The sequence below is a fragment of the Typopeltis vanoorti genome, chromosome 15 (assembly GCF_054136105.1).
Source record: "Typopeltis vanoorti isolate ZY-2024b chromosome 15, IOZ_Tvanoo_1.0, whole genome shotgun sequence".
NCBI lineage: Eukaryota > Metazoa > Arthropoda > Arachnida > Uropygi > Thelyphonidae > Typopeltis > Typopeltis vanoorti.
The window spans coordinates 85,778,872-85,795,053 of record NC_143563.1 but is presented as its reverse complement, the minus strand read 5'-3'; the positions used below and the strand labels follow the sequence as shown (position 1 = coordinate 85,795,053).

The 16,182-nt window shown below is 34.2% G+C and overlaps 1 protein-coding gene across 7 annotated transcripts in view; it reads right to left on the bottom strand.

Moving 5' to 3' along the window:
* Window positions 1-16,182, bottom strand: part of Dgk (diacyl glycerol kinase 1) — a 419,112-nt gene that overhangs the window by 234,752 nt on the left and 168,178 nt on the right. For 6 of the 7 annotated variants that reach the window (XM_090405486.1, XM_090405489.1, XM_090405485.1 and 3 more), the window contains exon 2: window positions 12,124-12,252. The gene's annotated coding sequence lies outside the window, so the exon portion shown is untranslated. Of the gene's footprint in view, window positions 1-87; window positions 140-12,123; window positions 12,253-16,182 lie in introns of those variants that run through there. The other variant, XM_090405488.1, reaches the window with a different exon arrangement.

Below are 16,182 nucleotides of genomic sequence, written 5' to 3'. Positions count from 1 at the left end.
GCTAATATAAGTAAGTAACTAATATTAGTAAGTTACTAATATAAATAGCTTACTATAATTTATAAATAAAATTACTAAAATTCTTACAGTCAATCATTATTCCATTTATTTAGTTCATTATCTGTCCACAAAACTCTTAAGTTGTTATCCAATGATTGCAACATACTGGGAAGAGGAAGTTGGTTCCATGGTTCAATGCAACTCCATCCTTATCTACATTTTTATGAAGATAAGAATGGTGACACCACTCTATCTTCATTTGGTTTTTTTTTTCGTAAACATCACTAGAATGTCGTTTTTCTTATCGATTGGAGTGAACTTAATTTGGAGCACTAATTTCAGGTAAATACATGTTTAAGTAGCACAGGCGAAATTAAATGATTTGTATTTCCTATGTGTATTGACTTTCAAAGAGTTCATTGTGTGCTATGTTTCTGTGTTATTATAAATAATCTTCGTGTCAGTATGCATTCTTTTAAACGAAAATTATTACTAATGCCTAATCATTAAATGGCAAAATGAGTGACTTGAAAACGTACAATGAATTTCAACCAATAGTGTAAAGAGAAGCTAATTAATGAACAATAGCTCCCAATAATGATATTTTTAATATGAAAAGCTATACACAGTACACCATTAATAGGCTTGACTAATTGTTTTTCCCGTGCAGATTCATGTGGTCGTATTTTTTTTCTTTTTAGTGCAATCTTATTTTTATATTTGAAACACAAGAATCTTCCGTTAAAGGTGAACTTACACTTACAGAAGATTTTTTTCAGATTAACTTTGTAGTTAAAACATCGTCTCGTTATATAGAGAAGTGTTTTTAGTTGCTCTTCTCAACTCGATTAACGGATATCCAAGTAGTTAGTAATTATTTCAGACAAATGCTCGCAGAAGAGTGGGTCCTCATTATTTAAGAATTTTGGTAACAGCAACAGGCTTACCAATATACTGCTACTTAACTTACGGCAAAAAAAAAACAGCATGATTATATCAGGCTGAGAATAAGCTTACATCTGCCCGTCTCTTACCTGGTGAAGTCTTCGACCTCACCCACTCCTGTGTAATGAGATCCTTCACCTTCCTTCTGCCTCTCCAGATCAAGGCTGAAATGACCTGCAAGCGCCCTTAAAGCCACACGGCATCGAGTCTTTATAAGAACTTCGAGGCAATTAACCTAATAGTGATACTCGTCTGTGTAATTAACCCCCATCTTCCACCACCATCTACCCCACATACTTTCTTGGATGGGAACCTAACGACGGCTTGCGGTTCGCTCCACCGTAAGCACTACTCGTTGACACTGCGTTCTCGTTACGTTCTGTAGTGCACGCCTTGTCAGAAGCTTGCTGAGAGAGGCGTGGGTGTGTTTCTCTTCGTTCATTCTGATGTGTCGCCAAAAGGCTCTCTCTAGTACTGGCAGATGGGGAGAGAACCGGGGATGAAAGCGGAGATACACGCATTTCGTAATTCTACTGACATATTTCTCAATGGAAACAGCAATTCAGACAACACCCCCGCAAAATCTTTATTGGGACCGATTCGCAGCACGTGAGTTGGTAGTTAAGCGCATGGAAAAAACACTGCAAACAGAAATGTTTTGGTAAAGAATTGTTCACAGAGTTTCTGACTTTGACATACCAGTACTAGTTTCGCATTAATAATTTCGGTACCAAAGCGACAGTTTGTTAATTGATTAAGTTTACTATCATAGCACTAAATATGAGAAGCAACTGAAGCCTCCCATAATATGATTCTTATGTGATAATAAAACAAGCTCTGAACTTGTTACAAATATTAGATAAAGGGATTTCATAATAATTCCATGAAATTTTCTATAAGAAGTAAATTAACAATAAAGATGACTGGTGTGTAAAGACATCCTAAACAACGAAAATAGCTCGTGCTTTAGTTAACGCATGAAACCCAAAGGAAATCTAGAATGCTGAACGGGCGTGAAATATGAATACGTTAAAAATGCCCACTAAGTTTTGGTGCTTGGGTAAAAGCTTTAAACCGAGGACTCCGATTCTCTTCAAATAGAAGCGTTATTAAAGCGCTGTAATCGTGAATGTTAAGAGGAATTCTAGCAAGACCGAGTTTCCGAATATTTTTTTTTTTTTTTTTTTAACACTTAACACCGAACTATCAGTTCCTGTAAGTGTTTACGAACACTTGATGAGCGCTAGCTCCTTGTTCTTTCACTAAGATAGGTGATGGGAGACAATACGTTTACCCATTAAACCTTTGCTATGGCAAAGGTGTGTACTTTTGTGACTTTCCACTTACGAAGAATATATATATATATTGAATACAAAATATAGATTAGTAATTTAGGTTGATAAACGCACTTCAAAATAAAATAATAAATGGCGAATTTCTAAAAAAAATATGACATAAAAATGCTTCAGTAGTAATTTTGACAAAGGTTCGTTCCAATATTCTACATACGTCGACTTACTATTCCAATGTTAAATGTGCAATTGGGAAAAAAAAAAAAAATTATAAACTGACAGGTGGGAAACAAGTACAGCTTTAGATGTCAACTTTAAGGGTTGGCATCTAAAGATTAAACATACCATTGGATATCTTATTATTCTTAAGTGCATAAATTTACATTTACTAGCATTAAACTGATAGCCATTTTATTTTCCCATAATTCAAACGTAGAACAAAAATGTGTGGAATTTGATTTAAGAAAAAAAAAATAGTTGACAGTCGAAATAAAAATATAATTACAAAACTTCGCGAGAATTATGGATATTAATATTGAAATTAACATTTGAATTCCAATCTTAAACCAACAAACAAATAGGTGTTCAGTGACAAAGAGTCAGTTATGAATTGCTTATCCATAATAGATCACCTATAATTGAACGATTGCAGATATTTAGAGAGCACCATGTGGCCCACAGCGAATTTGGGATGCATCAAATGTTACTATGGAGACGTCACGCTCGAACTAACTGGGGGTGATGTAACGGTATGCCAGACAATCTGTGTTCAGACAACACTGGATGGTGACAGGATGTTCCAGGATGATAATACCACCAGCACAGTTGTCTGGGATTGGTTTATTGAACGCCAGAGGGTCATTCAAGTTTCTGCCGAATACCCTGGGGAAGAATGAGAGAGGAGGAATACTTCCAGGCAGTCCTGTGGGCAGCACATAAGCGTTGTAGTTAAAACTAACCTAAATCATTTTCGGTCCCCGTCTCATTCACACTAGTTAAATGTATTTTTTCATGTAAGGCGTTTTTTTTTTTTTTATATAATACCGGAAGAAAATTTTGAATGCATTACGAAATATGACTTCACGGTCTTTGATAATTTTATTTCATTTAATGCGCGTAAGTTTATGGTTTGGAGTAACGAGAATTTAATATGCTTGTTGTGGTCTGCTGGCTTCCTAAAGTATTCCCGTGCTAGTTAGTGAAGCGATTCTAAGTGTTTTCCATACGGACTTTAACGTGCGGAAGAACACTTTCAAAGTTGTATTCAGAAATTACATCGCACCAGAAAGAATTACCAAAACGTTCAATTGCATTTCTTTTTTGTGAAATAAAATGTTTAGAAGTATTAAAATAAAACAAATCGAAAGACGTTTAATAATTAGCTACATGCAGGCACAAAAATGGCGAACAATGTGTCATTGACATTATTATCTAAATCAAAAAAAAGTAGTGTTTTCAAAAAAAATTTTAAAAAAAAACGATACAAAATCCACGGTTGAGTTATTCACATATTTCAAGTTGGCAGTCTACGTCGCAGAATCTAATAGTACGAATAACAAACTTTCCAAGCACCAATACAGTGCTCGGTTTTAATGCGAGTTAGTTCGCCATCAGGGCAAAGCTTGCCGCCACCAAGGCTATTGACACCGAGAAGACATCTGCAGGCAAATTGAATTTATTCGCGAGATAATTTATTTGTCTATTTCCACCGCAGCTGAGCAGCCCGACTCAGACAAACTCATTCATTGAGAATCTTACTACGGATATAAGTTTACAAGTAGAGTAAACGAAAGCGAAGAAAAAGGAAAATTTCAATGGAATTCTAAGTATGAGGACTAATGCAGTAAGGACGTTGAACTTGCACAACTGACTACGATGATTATCTATGTCAGTCAATAAAAAGAATTGTTGTAGCTTTTAATGCGAAACTTATTTTAGGGTTAAGGTTTGTTTTTATTAAGAACCTCGCATTTGTGTTTAAGGGCACTTACATCCATATGGGCTTGAAAGAGGAATTTTTATGGCCCAACACAAACATCATTACGCATAACTTCCCAATTATTTGGCCATCTGGAGTAATAGAACCTCTTTAGCTTAATGTCTCATTAATAATCTTGAGAGAGAACTTGTGTCTCGGTTATTATGACGCCGAAGCTGGGATTTAGGGTTAATGTAATAAAGAAGATTAAATTATATTTTCAAAGATAATTACTAGCTGGATCACAACGAAATTTCTGGAGATGATCTTTAATGAATATGAATGGTGAGTTCTGTTCAAGTACTTCAACGAAGAGTACACATTCGTGGAAAGAGACCATTTGTTATAACTAGTATAAATGTATAACGTGTTTCGTTGAAGTATTCATTTAACGAAATAAGTCAAACGCTAATCAAACAACTGAATAATGATATTAAAATTTCGACAATTGACCGTTTCGATACCAAATACCAAGACTGCAGATGGCCAATAGATTTCTCTTCTTAAAAAGCAACTAACAATAACCGAACTCAACAACGTAATAAATAGATCCAGTGTCGCAATATTTTTAAAATTCTTAAATTTTTCTTCCAGATGAATTTGAATTAATAATTCTATTAAAAAAATTTGACATTTGATTTACAAAATGCATGACTTAAAATTAAATTCGGATATCTGAGAGAAAACTTCAGTAAGCATTCATTTGTAATTCTGATTCTTAATATATTTATGGGGAAGAAATGTGTGAATAAATTAAACCAAATATCTTCAACTCTAAAATAGGGAATGTTCTCCTGCTCACGTCTATAAAATTCCGATATTGGACTCTGTATTGTTTCAACTAAACTGTAAGCCTAAGTAAGATTCTATTCCGCATTAACTTTTAGGTTTAGAAACACATGCATTTTCTTTATAAATTACTTTCTCATAATGTTTTCATTTTTTTATATACAACTCAAAGTTCAAATGATTGAATCACAGAAACTTTCAAAAAAAAAATACAAGATGGCTGTAATTTATAAAACCTTTTAAATGATTCCATAATACACGTATAAATGTTTTTCGAAACATGTAGCTATGTAGTGTCGTTTACCTCTGATTTTATAAATGAAATTTTAAAATAATGTCACTTAAGGAGCAAATATTTAAGGAGTTTTTTTACGGTAAATATCACTTAAGAAGCTTATCTTATTTTACTCATAATATAATAGTCTTTATGATATTCAGCAAGTACAAGCTCTATAATAGTTGGACATTGTCAGTAATAACTAGAACGCGAACATCATTGTCGCAGTTACAAACTGAATTCGGGTTTCTTCAAATTGGCTTGTGAAAGCAGTACGTGATTACAAAATGCTGTAGGTTCAAATCTCAGTAAACATAACTTTGCAAGGCTACTTTAGGAACGAGACTGGAGCTCTTTAAGTTTATACATTTTTCTAAAAAAATGTTAATTCTAGCTCCTTTGAATATTGTGCATTCTAAACTAACGTTTCTAATGTGATTATTCCTTTACTAAGACATAATTCTTTTTTATTTCAACTGATTGACATTCATTCAACCAAAGCGTGTGCTTTAACGTATTATCCATAAAAAATTATAGGTGTAAGAATTCCTTAAAATGTTGCAAAATGGTTAATCTCATAATCTATATTCGACAATCCGGATACCATTAGCATTCTCCTTTATACCCTCCACTTTATATACATTACTACAGAGAAAGATCTGCGCAAAATTTATCAAGCCCTTGTAAAGAAGCAAAAAAGTATTTCCTTAATCTTACATGTGAATGCTTATTTCAGGATTACAATTATCCTCCAAGGTGAATTTGCAACTTTTGCTACTTCGAATTTCAAATTTTTATCTATTAAACTCCAATATACTAGCCTAATCAACGCAATTTAATATACCATTGGATATGTTATTATTCTTAAGTGCAGAAATTTACATTTACTAGCATTAAACTGATAGCCATTTTACTTGCCTATAATTCCAATATACTCAAATCATTCTTTAAGTTTTCATATCAATTATATTCTTGACATTGCCTATCCTCGCATTATCAGCAAACAGCTGTATGTCATCTCAAATCCTTCATTGACCCAAGAATTGACTGTGGTCAGTCTTTGCTATACCAATGGTCATCTTAAATCTTTCACTCATATCTCCATACACCATTATCTGATATCTCTTAGTCAGTCATCCTCTTATCCATGCTAATAATTTATAATCCAACTTCATATCCTTCAACTTATGCAACGAACTTCCATGCTGTATCCTGTCAAAAGCCTTCGCAAAGTTCGCAAGTATTATAATGTATCCATTCCTTTGTTTAACTCAACCATAACGTTATTATGAAATGTGAGCAAGTTGATCAAACATTATCTTCCCTTAATAAACTTTAATTATGTTTGGTATCAGGAATGTGGAGAAAGTATTTATTGGTATGATGCCTAATACGGACAATCAAGAAAACAAGATCATGATGGGAGAGAGACAGAGAAATGGTAAGAATCTATGCATAAGAGGGATTAAGTTACTCGACTAAGTTAATGATACCAATATGTTTAATCGCAGAGGTGTTTATGATGAAAAGATGATTATGTTCGTTCGGTTCGGACTTATTATATACAAGAATGCTTACACATTCGGTACGAATAGTCTGCAGGTTGTCCAATTTCGTCGTACAGATTATAGGGGAGAGTATAGAAAATACTCGGAGGTAACATTGTCTCCATACGAATGTTAGGAGTATCAGGAAAAAAGGGGTAGGGTTTGTCGCTGGTGAATACGTCAGGGCCTCAGACTGTAGGCAATAGTGAGACCTAGTTCTAATCAGCAGATATATTAATTTGTGTCGAGTATAAAGTATTTTAGCAAGGATAGACAATGCAGGGAAGGAAGATGTGCGCTGCTAATGATATCGGATGATTTAAGTCCACTTAGGGTTAAAGCTATGGCTGCAATACTAATAATTGTTCATGTAGTAGCGAGGTTGAAGTCACCTGGTGAGAGGTGGATTATTAAAAAGATCAAATACACAGTGATGTGTTGTTACAGACCTAGTGGAGCGGTTGCTGGTGATGACGAATTGCATCTTCAAATCAACCTGATGGATGCTAAACGTGTAATCACCATAGGTGACTTTAATTGTCCGACTATCGATTGGGTAGTAGCGATCAATTGTTTAGGTAATGATGTATTTTGTATAAGTAGAGAATATCATTACGAAAAACCCTTTTGATAATGCGAACATTTCTATACGAAATTATCAGTTTATTTTAATCACTAATCTTCAATATCAATTTATCTAAACAACTAAATATTTTCCAGATTTGAACTAAGATCGAAGAATTTGCATTTGAGAGAAACGAATGGACGATTCATGGCTATAGTTGCTTCTTCGAGGCAAATCCAACAATTCTTTGCTTTTAAAGGATTAACTGCCGCTTTCAACAGTTATATCGCAATTCAAAACGAGCGTCCTAAGTGGTATTTCAATATCGGCTGATATTCAAAATGCGTAACTATAATAAAAGCTGTATCATCGATGCATAGTGATGTCAGTGCATATATCGGTTTAACTTCCTTGATAGCCACAATGATTATTATGGAAAAAGAAATCGTTCCGTTTCTCTAAATAGCATTATGGGGTGGGCGGGCAAGTAAAAATGCTTTGGTGTGCATAAATTATCCAGCAAAAAAAAAAAAAAAACTAACTAGCGCAATGATAATGGAGGATTGCATGGAGCACCTATATTCATTTAGAAACGCATTACAAATCCTGCCGACGTCGTCAGACTAAAGCGCGTCTCTAGAGGATGAAGGAAGTCCTCGTTCGATATAAACTGCAAAAATGATTTATAAAGAACGGGTGAGAAGAGAGCGGGGAAGGGAGAGAGAGAGAGAGAGAAACAGGGAATAGTTTTGCATGCACGAGATTTCCCAAAAGAGTCCGCAAAAAAAGCTTTTACGAAGATTTCGCTGCGTGTTGAATGTCTAAATAAGCGAGGGGAAGAGGGAGCGAAAGAAGAAAGAAATGAGTGCCAAAACAGACAGCGGTTAGACACAGCAAAAGATGACAAAAGCTGAGATGGAGGAAGTCAGTAGAAAAAAAGTACTGCATATATCAGCAGTCAAAATTAGGACGAGAAGAATAAAATGATAATTATTTCTGCGTCTTTTTTTTAATTTTTTTTTAGCTTATTTGCCGTGAAATCAGATGCAAAACGATCACTGGAGGAACAAACTTTTACGATTTCCCAACAGTAATTCTATGTACAGTCTCCTACACTTAAGCAAATGAAATCATTAACTAATTCAATTAAAACCAATAATCATGGGAGATATTTAAAAAGAATCATCAAGTCAGGAAAACTTACACATGACCGAAGTGGATCGATGACCTTGACAGCGTGTCAAGGTCATCCAGATGAAATATAACTTCGCTGCAAAACCCAATAAGTGTAATTTTTTTCCAACTCTCCTGAAGAGCTGTACTATAATGCACGCTAAACTAGGGGAAATTAAAACTTAAATTGAGGAATAAACAGTCTCTAGGTGTAATCAATACCGGACCACCTTTCAAAGCGATCTACATATATAGGTGGCGCTTTTGTTCCGAAGTATTATAAATCTAATAACAGAGTTAACGGTCAGCACTAAGCCTAAAGGTTAGTTGCACCAAATAAGATACATAAAACCCAACAAAACTGAAAATTTAAATATTTCTAAACAAAATGTACAGAAAGTGACAAGAAAGATATGAATAACTTGAAGTGCCACTCTCAATCTCATTACAGCAGCTCCCAATGGAACTTCATGAAACAACAGAACACACCTCAGTTTCTTGTGATAGTTACATACTTGACTAAAGAGAAGTGTTGCCCATACACACAATGCGATATTTCTCAATTTGTTCCAAGCCAGTTCAACGACCATTCTGTTTACATTCTGACTGAAAATGTTTTCACCATTGATGACGTCGTTCTGTCCATCCATATATCTTTTCTACCACACCTACACATTTCGCCATGCCAGTGTGTGTGTGTGGATCTGATATGAGGAGGTTTAACGCAAGGGATATTACTTTAGCTTAAATGTCAGCTATTCAGCATCGCAGTCCTAGCCAGCAACACATAAGACAGTCTATTTTCGTCAAAAAGTTCGATTCTTTCCTTGTATGACAAAGAAAATGTTGAATCTAACCTCTATTTTTTTTAAAAGGTTTATTTCGTAATACTGATTACCATTAGAGCATGTATTTTTGCCGTCATGGCATAGGCCAGTTAGATTATAAAAAATAGTGAACTTTAATTATAGCGTGTTGCAGTTTGCTACAACCGTGCTTTACAAGAGGGGTGGGGAACCTCCTCGCCCGCGAGTTTATTTCAATTCGCCCCTTTGCTGATGTACTCGTATGTTAATGTAAATAAAATTATGATAATTTAAATTTATTATAATTAAATTTATTTAAATTTAAATAATTAAATATACAAAATCAAAAATAACTATATTACATAAAATATGATTGTCATACGTCTGGAAACCATCAAATCGAGACCAGCCATTAAAATAAAAAGAAATCAGGAACATTTCAGACTTTCTCTGATTTAAATAAATTCAATATAGCCTTTGCTTGATTGTTATAAATATATGTCTACACAATTGTAATTAAAAGATACCATATCAGATGAGAATGTTGCACATTTACTTATTGAGATATATATTGCACACTACATACACTAAATAGAGTAAAAATTTATCAGTCGCCCGCGGAAGTTTAAATTTGCAATCTTCGTCCTTGATACTAAAAAGGTTCCCCACCCCTGCTTTACAACCTTCTTAGTTTCCAGTCCTTTAAACTGAAAGAGAAAAAAACACCCACAAGGGAACGATATTATCCGTGCTAATAAACACTGGCTTAACGCTATACATTTCGATCAATAAATCCCTTGTTGGTTACAATTCTTGCACTGAAATTTAAAAAGAAAACTCCCAAACTGATCAACTAGTGTTTACATGTCCGTAATACATTAAAATATCGCATTTTTCATCACATGTTGCTACCCGTTATAAGCAAGATCCCCAGTAGGCTCTAAATGGAAACAATGTAACGTCTTAAACGCAATTTAATTATATAGATTAGAATGAATTTTGTCGATTTGGAAAAGGCATATGACAAGGTGCCAAGAGAGAAGCTATTCAATACGCTGCAGTTATATGGTGTGAATGGGGCATTATATCAAGCAATACTTAGTCTTTATTTGAGTTGCAAGTCAGCAGTTAGAATTGAAAGAAGTACAGGAAGATGGTTTGATGTTAAATCTGGGGTGAGACAAGGATGTACATTATCCCCTCTGTTATTCGTTATCTATATGGATCACATTATGAAGGAATGTGGTATTAAACCTGATATCAAAATTGGAGATGTTAATGTCAGCTCTTTGCTTTATGCGGATGATGTTATACTTCTAAATAAATCCGCTACAAGTCTGCAAGATTCTCTGACTAAATTGAATAGCTGTTGTAATAGATATGGTATGAAGGTCAGCAATAAAAAGACAAAGACAATGAAAATAGGCAGAATCATTGAAAATGTCAACTGTGTTGTGAATGGAGAACCTGTGGAACAAGTAAAACATTTCAGCTACTTAGGCACAATTTTTACTGAAGATGGTAAACTAAAACTAAATATACAAATAGACAACAGAATCAGCAAAGCTGGTATCGTGGGAAGTCAACTGAATAAATGCATATGGAATAAGAAAGAAATTAGTCGGAACACTAAATTAGCTGTATACAAGACTGTGTTCAAACCAATTTTAACTTATGGATCTGAGAGCTGGGTCAGAAGTAAAACACTTGACCAAAGACTAGAGACCGCAGATATGAGAGTCCTGAGAAAGATTAGAGGCGTGAACAGATGGCATCAATTGCAATATCATATTAAAAATGAGGATATTAGGAAAGAACTTGACATTGTCAGCATCCAGGAATGCATTAGCAGAGCTAATCTCAGGTGGTATGGTCACTTAAATAGAATGGGAGAGGAAAGATTAGCAAAACAAGTGTTCTCTGCCAGGTTGGCAGGAAAACGGCCCAGAGGAAGACCAAGATATAGGTGGATTGATACGGTACAAAGTGCCTTAGATGATAGAAATATAAGATCTGATAATGTTGGAGTCCTGACAAGTAACAGACTGATTTGGAGGAAAATTGTGGATAGGAAGTTAATAATGATGTAATTTTTTCATGTAGTACTGTCATATCCTGTACACACCTTGAGGGTACATGGCAGGAATTTGATGATGATGATTAGAATGAAGATTAACAGTCCGTTACGTATATACTTTCTATTATAATTTGAGCAATGTGAACTTAATTCGATCACTTGCTATGGAAGCAATCTTTATTTTGATAGTAAACGAAGAATTTACGATATCTAAAAGAATATTCTGATTGTTTACATATTTAAATTAGTAAGATCTAATACTTAAAGAATCTTTCACCCGAAGGTATTTCTAATTTTTAAAAATTAGGCCATTTTCACTTTCATAGGACAAAAAAGGAGACAGCACATTTCGCGACATGATTCTCTTCTCGTCTGGTGGTCACAAAAATAAAAATCAGATGCGAATTTTACAAATAAATGCTAAATCGTATTTACTACCAACACTTGGAATAAAAAGACAATTTCTATTTATTACGTATTGTACAATTATTCTTCCGAACTCAATTATTCTCATCATAGTAGGATTTTTTTGATCTTAATTCAACAAATACGTTTCATTTGACTACGCTGTATCATTTTCCTAATTCAATGCGAAATGTCGAACATCTGGTGTTTAACCAAAAGAAATAATGTTTGCATTCATCAAAAAAGGTACAATGAAACTTTCCACTTACCATTAAAAAAATTGCTCTTTCAGCAGCTCACTTGACTTGATTAAATAAGGTGCTTGGGCGATTATAATTTAATGGATCACTTGGTAACACCGAACACAGTTATCCATGCCTCGCTACACATGAATGTTACTAAAAAAAGAGAGAAAGATATTGTTGTAACAAAACGCTAAAGTCAAAGAAAAAACTATGAATGGAAAATTCATTGCAAACTAAAGCAAAACGTGTTAAGTATAAGAAGAAGTTGATAACAATTATATATTCAAATATTTGTAAACAATGGTAACGAATAATAATTAGTCCTATGACCAAACTACATAGGACACTTGACTCAGATTTGAGATTTCAGAAGGGGGGAACCCCTTTTGAAAATGTTTTCTGAGCAGAACTGAGATGGTACCATTAGACGCATGTAGATCCGTTAAGTACGACGTAAATGAAATATATTAGCTCGTGTTATTCTGGAGCTTCAGTTACATGTTCATCCTTCACTGTTTTCCTTCTTTGGTTCTTTATTTCCCACAATTCAATTTAATCGTAAATATCTCAAATGACTCTCTATACACATTTTCGTAATTATAAGCTCAGACACCAAATAAATTACTTTTTCCACTGAGGTAATTATGCTCAGAATTTTACGATCTAAAATTTTCTCAGAACGATCAACATTCTGAGCACTCAGAATGTAGCAGAAATACTCGGTTATTTCAAGTGTAAATACTACCTTCATTAGAAATGTTTCTTTAGACATGCCGTGTACTAAACTTTAACTTGTCCTGGATTCTATAAAAAAAAATTCATTTTCTTAATATATAAATGTCCGTATTTAGAAATTTTAAAATTCAACAAGTTATAAAGGAAACCTAGCTGTCTCTCAGAATCATTTCGAAATTTTACTTTTACACAAACCCCCTCGCAGTAACAAGCTGAACGAAATTACAACAGCATAACGTAGTTTACATAAAGTAATCTATTGAATTATGCACTACGAATTAAAACTGTATTTGAGCGAAAACTTTAGCAACCCTACGCAATACAAAAGTTCATCAAAATTCACGTGGCGTAACTGAAAGTTGTCATGAAAGAACATGGCGTGCTGATAACACTACTTACCATCAAAACACCCTTTTCAATAAAAGACATAATAATAAATCCCATTTTTTTCTGCGGATACTTTTAAAGAATTTTAATATCAAATCTTCAAGGCATGGGTTTTTAACATTCACAGGTTCTAATAATTTTCTTTTTAATTAAAAATCAAATTTGTCGATGACCGATTTCTATAGGGAAGTAATAGGAAAAAAAGTTACTTCAATCTTTTCTTCTTTTGGGGAATTTCGTCTTAATCTACATATCTTATAAAAGCTACTGAAATTTCTAGTTGGAGATTCTATTTCCATCTCTGTACTTCCTAGAGCGTAAAAGACAACCACGAATGACGTAACGCTAGTCAGATATTTTAAAGAAATTGAGTAAAGTCGAACTAAGTAATATACACTATTTTAGCATACAGACCAAAGATATTACTAAAAAACATTGAACTTTTTTTTTCTAAAAGCGACATATATTTCTCGCAGATTTCTGAACAATTTTGTTTTGTGTGGCTTATGATTTTCAGCGTCAGGTGTGATCCAGGCCTGGAAACCGCTTGCAGATCATGTTTGGTTTCCAGAACATATACCGGATATAATAAACTCTCAGCCACTATTAATGTTTAAAATTCATGCGGGAAATGCACAAACATTACAAGAGGAATAACCATTATAACTCATTTGTTATTTTCCACTTATTCGCTGTGGCTTAATGTGAAATTTAAATTTTACATAAAGAATTCCAAAAGCATTTACTAATGATGTACACAACATTTGATACAATCACTGAATATATTTTATCAATGAAGATACATGTAGAATCTTCGTAAACCTTTCTATTAACAACTGAAGTGTTTAAACTGAGAATTTAAAGGGAGACGGTTTCAACTTTTGTTTTGATAACTGCAGTCAAGATAAATTGTTAATATAAGCTGAAAACTACCCAAAATGAAAATTCGATCTCACCTTCAGAAGCAACAGCCGTCCTGTGGGACGTGTCATTATTAATATATTTTATCTTGAGATTGTACATGAGTAGACACATTAAGTTTGTCAGCTACAGAATGGCCATGATGCAGCTACAGTCATTTATCATTTCATCCTTACACCTGGGGCACTAAAGCCTGGACTAATATTAAGTACCAAAACATTGCAGTTCACGATATTCATTAGGAGACACATGCGAAGAAAGCCGAAAATGCCTTTATGCTACCATAAGTAAAGAAGGATCCATGTTCTGATTTTGTATTCAAATTTAATTATTTTCGAATCACAGAAATTAGCCCTGGAATGTCAGAAAAAATTAGGAGCATATAAAATGTTTTTTTTTCGACTCAAAGAACAGTTTGGTTCTACTATAGTAATGCCAATTATAAAATTTAAAAATCAGATATATGTTTCGCTTATCTGTTCTTCCAAAACTGAAGCCTGAATACAGTAACTGTTACAAAGGTCATCCAGTAGTGAAGTGGGGAGTTCCGAAAGCAGTGCCTCTATATACTGCACGTACAAAAGGGATGTCAATATAAAAAATAAATAAATGATTGCAAATAAACTAATTAACATTAATTCTCAATATAAATATCTCCCATTTCGATACATTTTCTACACCACAATAAACATTAAAAAAAAAAAAAAACTCCTATCGTAGTAAAATTCTTTAGATTATTTTCGGAACAATTTTCTTATCTATGTTATGACTTGCTCATTTTTAAAATGGATATTCAGATCTGTTCACAATTGAAGAACCAACTAGCCCGATGGAGTCAAGCCCGGCCTGTAGGATGATCCACAACTTCGTTCACTTCAACAGCTATCGAAGAGATTGCATTTTATACTCGAGTTTTTCTGTCCTAAGAATTTATTTTTAGGATAACTGCTACTGATGATATGTGATTGGTCATTGTTAACTTAATAATCTCGATTAAAAGTGAAAACGCAATTACCATGATACTGTCAATACGTGAGCAAGCGCGCAGCCCAACAAAGAGCTGTATGGATTTGACTAACTCCAACCGAATATGCCTCAGGAAACTTTCCATCAACTTTATTGTTAATGAAATGCACCAAAGCTGATAAGGTGTTCTATCCATAAACATTTAACATGAGACACACGGATAGCTGTTTATTTATCTGAAGTACCCAGATCACTTTATGTGGATGAACGACACGTCCTGCCTATTCTGAACTAAGGCCACCTGTTAGCCATGTTACTCGTCTCATGGGTGTAACTCGAGGATGGCAACTGCAACTAATTCCCGATGCGAACCCTACACTACCTTTCTAATTAGCACTAACGTACACACACGCCAGCACATTTTCCTGCTTATGTGTCTCTATGGCAACACTCAGAAGTGCACCGAAACATTTTCCCAATATTGTCGTTTTCCGATGCGCAGTTATGCACGTTGCTGATCCAGTGGGGATTGTTAGGAGCGCAGGATTGGCTCATCTTTCTCTACAAATGGATCTGAGAAATGAAACCTTTACGATTTACTCTTAACTACGGACAGACTGGAGATAAAATGGGAAAAAAAAAGAAGGCAAATCAAACTGCACATTGTAAGCCTTGCGAATGCTCTTAGGTGGTGTAGCAGTACGTGCATAGACTGTGTCTACAAGTGTCGGGTTTCTAGATACAGGGAAGTTTACAGGGAATCTGATTCCCTCATTGCCTTTTGGTGGTGTAATGCTTACCTTATCGATTTCTTGGTTAAATCAACAGCTTTAAAGTTGAACAGCTGAACGAGGAAATTATTTTAACAGAACATGGCCAATATCAATAGTACGAGCATACTGCACTGATAATATTAAGCCAATCACTAGAAGAGAGTTGACAAAACACAAGACTGAACTTCTTAAAAAAAAAAATTAAAAAAAAAAACTAATTAGAGAGAGCCCCAGGCATATTTAGTCACTCTTATCGTTTGGTTATAAGCAATATAATCGCATGAATGCAGCTTTATTTCCG